We start from the raw sequence: 5,960 nt of genomic DNA, 5'->3' as shown, positions 1-5,960 counted from the left end.
AGTCTCGTTAGAAAATTGAGAAACTCAACTACAAGTTGAATAATGCCAAAACGCAGTGATTTTTATAAATCAAATAAAATAAAATCACTTTTATAGTTTTATACAATCAAACAAAACAAAATAGCATGTTTATTTATAAGATTCTACTGTGCTTAACACAAAATTTACAAAACAAACAATTATGAAAAATTTAAAAAATAAAATTAAACAAAATAATAAAAAATTAGAAAAAAAAGTATATAAAAAATCAATTATGAAAACTATTGAAAACATTTAAACAGCAAGCACACAAACTAGCGAATGTTTTAAACAAATAAAAAAAATCTTTCAGTTCAAAAAATCAATCATAAATTTAATTTGATTTCTAAAAAACTCTAACCTTTTTCAACCTTTTTATTGTGTATTGCTAATTCTAAATCAACTAAAAGTTGACCCAGGGTAGTATTTTCTTTCTCCAATATTCATAAGGGAAAAGACACACCTGATGACATTGGATTGTAGGGTTAGGAATTGAACCGTCTCTGTTACATTGCAATATATTCGAATTTTTTTTTCTTTCAACACACTATTTATGTTTCGCACTTCTTATCTTTAGTTGAACACGAAGTAAACAAACACGTCCTCCAAAAATTACGTGGTAAAGTAAACAGGTTAGTGTTTAGTTATTTAAAGTTTATTTGCATATTCTAGATTTTTGTGATGAAACATTTTTTTAAAACTATAAAACTTGTGATAAAAGCTAAACGAACGGGTGTGGTTTGCTGTATGGACGGTAACACAATTAAATTACATACAATTGATTTTTTTGATTGAATACTAAATATAATAATAATTATAGTATAAAATAGTAAAGTATTTAGTATACTATTCCTGTATGCATATTACTATAATTTTTATAGTATAACAAAACGATAGATTGATTAAATATAGATTTTTTTCTTGGAAATTTTGTAATTATAGCAATCTCTGTCTCCTAAATTAATTTTGCATAAATTCTTATATTAGGGCAGGCAGTAAGCACTTTTAGGAGATCTGTCATTTTTATTTCATTTAGTTAGATAAATTAAAATTTTTTATTATTGTCTCATTGTCTTATATGACATGGATTGCATCAACATATGATATGAGTTATCAGTTATACCATATGTTTGTTATGTTTATTCTAAGTTTTCTCTATATGGTATACAATGCACACCAAATGTATTTACAATTTATTCAAAGTTTTCTTTTCACTGACATAATTAGCACAAAATTTATTTATATTTTTTTTTCCACACCTTACATGTTGCAGACAAAATTCATTTTTAAAGCTTTCTCCTCATCAAGATCTATCCATCAATCAATCTTCGTTTTGCATCCAGAGACCCGGTTTCAGTGCTGCATTCTGCTCATGGAAAATTTTATGGTCATCAACAGACTTTGATTTTTGCCATTGCTTGTATGCAACTTTCTTTTCAGCTATTGCATTTTGTACACTGTCATTCCACCACCAAGTGTCACGTTCATGCTGACGTTTTGTATCGGTTTTCCCCACAAACTGTAGTTGCAGCATTCATCAAAACGGTTTTGTATGTACTCCAATCTGTACTGACTTGCAATTGGTGGTCTAACTGTGTGGTGACAATCTGTTGAAATTTTTCTCGATGAATATTGCTTTTCAGTTCCACGTTTTGATTCTCCGAGGCATTTGTTTAGACTTATGTTTTGACAGTTCGACAACCAGGTCTGCCACAAGAAGTCTATGTTGGGCGACACATGATTCGCCAGGTATAGCTTTGACGTTTTTGAATAGCCTTCGGTGTTGTTGCTTGACAGCGAAGAAATCAATCAATCAATGTTCCAACCTCTTTCTAAAATATGTGTTCAGTAAACAAAACCCATGACTTTCAGCAAATTCAAAGATGCGGTTGCCATCTTCATTCCGTTTTCCATAGCCAAAACCGCCATGTACGTTGTCAAAACCATCTGTTTCTCTCCAACGTGGCCATTGAGATCACCTCCAATCAGGATTGTTCCGATTTTGGTATTGTTGAGATGGTGTCAGAGAATGCAGTCCAGAAGTCATTTTTCATCTCTTCTGATTCGCCTGTCTGTGGTGCGTATGCAGAAAAAATAATCATTGTTTGCTTTTCTATGCGAAGCTTGATCCACATGAGACGTGAATTAATCCTTTTAATATCCAGTACTTCTTGGGCTAGCGGTTCTCTGACAAAAATTCCAACACCATTTTTGGCCGTCTTTTGACCATTTCAGAATAGTTTTTTAATAATAATATTTTTCTTTTTCTGAGTTGACATGACAGACACCATTTGATTTCCATCAGGTTTCCTGAAGGCAGCAGATGTCAATCTTTCTACGCTCGAGCATTTCTGTGATTTCCATGTGAAATAAGCAGTGGGCCTAGCCTTTTGCTCAAAAGCACGCAAGGGAGCGTGGATACAGTTTTATGTCATGCCCAGGACCTGATTTGAAATAAAAAAAACAGCTACTATGGATAAATTAAAACCATAATTTCAAATCGTTTAAATTCAAATTGTACTCTTCTGAAAAAACGTGAATTATAACTGCATTATTGTTTTAATTTTCTGAATTTTGTGCAGTATGTAGAAAAAGTTCTAAATAAATTTGTGCTTGCAATGTGCATGATGCAAAAAAAAAGATTTTTTTTATTGAACTTATAATAATTTACAAATTTGATCAATCAAATATTAGAAAATATTGAGTAGCTATGATAACAGTTAGGAATTTAAATAAAACTGAGGATTTTATTTGGTAAAAAGAGTTGCACTGTTTTAATTTCAAATTGTTATTATAACTACTGTAATGTTATCTAGTTGATTTTTATAAGACTTAACATTTGTTTGGTGTGGCTCCTTAAATTTTTTGTCATTTGATAAAATATTTAGCTTAGTGCTTTCTATTCCAAATTTGAATTATTCATCATTGAGATCCTCAGCGTCGATCTATTTCGTTCAGTAAGATAATGTTTGATACTGTGCTATCAATTTCCAATTTTTTTATTTGGATTTCTTCAATTTGAACTTTTTATGTTCAAAACATAACATTTTTCAGTGAGTTCTTTAATCATCCAGTTAATGACCTTTATACATATTTGGTACACATTGTCTGCACTTCTCAGAGCTTCATTGCCTCACAGCTCATCTTTGTTAAATTCAACTCAATCTTGCTAAAAGTATACTTTCAGTAATGGCCTCAGATGATGCAAATTTTGTTCAAAACTTCAAGAATGTTAAAAAACGTTGAAGGCTCTACTTGATAATATTTTTTTTGCAAAAATTCATAGACACCAAGACGATGGATTCAAGATTGTAATACTTTTCAACAAGAAGCTGGTCTCAGTCATAATTTAAAATGTTGAAAGATCATGATTTTTAAGATTCTCTAAAGCCTACACAACTTCATCATAATATTTATATACAGCTTCGACCTTTTTCTAACTTGCAAAAAATATCAGTAAGGCTACAAGGTTTATGGCATCAGATGTCATTAAACACGTGAAAATAAAATAATTTCAATTCTTTTTTAAATACAGATAAAAGTTCAAATCTTTTCAACAATGTTGGTGGATTCCAAACAGACCAGCAACAGTAATATCATGTGCACCAAATCTTAACTGCCAATAAATTCATGTAATCTGTCCTGGGTGAAAAACATGGAGCAGTTACATTTTCAAAAATCTATCTGAGAGATATTTTGGTAGCATACCATAAATAATTTTCTTGTTAACTGTCGACCTCAGAGAATCTTTTTAACGATGAGTGGCTCCTTTTTATTTGCCAGTCACTAGTTTAACAGCTGGTGTGATTGAAGACTGTTATCGTATCACAGAGGTAGGCAAACTACGGCCCGCAAAGCTATTTTATGCGGCCTGCAATGCCTTGTTCGCCAAAAAAGGTAGTCAGCCAGACATTATGACCATAAAAAGGTAAAAAGGAGCCATAAATCATAAAAAAAATTTTCTTCAGGTCGAAAAAATTTTCTATTTAAGTACATATGCGGCTCTTCAAAGGTAAATAGTTCTCAATGCGGCCCTTCACAGCAAAACGTTAGCCCACCCTGGTCGTATCAAATAATTCGCAATACAAACTGTTACAGTAGTTCTGGTGCAATTTTATAAGTTTAGACACTTTTTTACTTTGCCACTCACAACTCTAGCAAACGACTTGTTCATTTCTTTTGTTTAATGGGTAATCTCATCACTAAATTTCAAATTATAATTTTCTAATATTTAAATCCTGCATGTTTCAGTTTATTATATGAAATATTCATAACTTTGGAAAAAGAACAATTTATTATTTATTCGTTTTTCTTATGAGTTTATTTATGTTTGGATATGAATTACACGTTTTTCAACAATATTGATTTTAGTCTACCAATTTTTATTCACTGATGATTTATCAAAGTTTCATTCAATTTAGTTGGAAATACTACTTTAATATATTATGTGGCACTTCACCCATCAATCAATCAATCTTCGTTTAGCGTCCAGAGACCCAGTTCTCCGAGGTAGGACGTTGTTTTCTTGCCATCAATTTTTTGCGCCAAATTAGACGATCAGTTGTATCCATTTCATTTAAATTTAGAGCTTTCATGTCTCGCTCGATTGTTTGCGACCAGGACTTCTTTGGACGGCCTTTGGGACGTGTGCCAGGTACTTCAACATCTGCAAGAGAAGTTATGGCACTGTTTCCACTTCGTTTGACATGACCAAACCACCGCAGACGGTGTTGTCGGCATTCGTCCTTTATATCATCTAAACCAGCACGACGCAGGATTTCGGTAGATTTGATGTGGTCTTTCAGACTAATTCGTTGCATCCGTCGGAGCATTTTCATGTCGATTCGTTGAAGTTGTTTTTCCAGTTTGGTTGTCATTGGCCATGTTTTTGCACCATATAACAACACCGTATTACATTATTACAGATTTATAGAATCTTGATCGTAGTGGTAGTGGGATGATGTCACGCCGCATCAATATAGAGGCAAGGAGATGCCATTTATTCGAACGGCAGTTTCAGCTGTTCAGCAATCTAGAACATTCCCTAGATATTGAAACGATGTGACGATGTGTTATTGTGGATTGATGCAAGCAGGACAAACAAAATTGGACACTTTAGATAAAGTACCAATTATTTTTGAACAACGTTTGTGACACCACTGGTTACACTGCTGACACTTGATTGAATTGTTACCTACACCAGCTTTACAAACTGAACAGGGCCATCGTCCAGTAGCTGTGGATTGGTTGGGTTCACCATTGTTCATTGCATTGGTTTTGCTGATGTTGACTTTGAATCTATGATCGGCGAGTCTGGTGTTCCAATCTTCAAACATCTGTGCTGCATTCTGCTCAGACGTGGCTGCTAAAACGATATCATCAGCGTATATTAGATTCCAAATATCACCAGTGCGTATCGGTTTTGTGATTTCTTCCATCACAGTTATAAATAACAGTGGACTGAGAATCAAGCCTTCGTGAACTCCAACGCCGATGTCAAATGCTTCTGTGTTTCCAACCGTTGTGCTAACGAGAGTCTTAGTATTCGTATACATTTCCATCACAAGTCGAACAAGATATTTTGGAATCAGTTGTTGACGTAGACTCCACCTGATTGCTTCACGGGGAACTCGATCAAATGCTTTTTCAAGGTCTACAAAAATGTGTTATAGTTGTTGATGCTTTCACACATCAGTGCAAAAATTAAATGCTAAGTCAGTAAATTTTTGAATCGTGAAGTTCACTGTGCTTCATAAGTCTCTTGGTCCAAAGCGGTTACCTTATTTATTTTTTTTTATTTATTGACCAAATTAAATGTCTTCTTAAATATACTTTAATTTATTACCAATGATTTTTAAATAATGACTTATTTTGATAATTTTATATAATAAATGGTTTTGACTAAATTGTTTTGACTAATTATTTTAATTTTTAAGGCCAAG

The sequence above is a fragment of the Helobdella robusta genome (genome assembly GCF_000326865.2).
Source record: "Helobdella robusta unplaced genomic scaffold HELROscaffold_91, whole genome shotgun sequence".
NCBI classification, from domain to species: Eukaryota; Metazoa; Annelida; class Clitellata; order Rhynchobdellida; family Glossiphoniidae; genus Helobdella; species Helobdella robusta.
Note: the sequence above shows the minus strand (reverse complement) of the source record.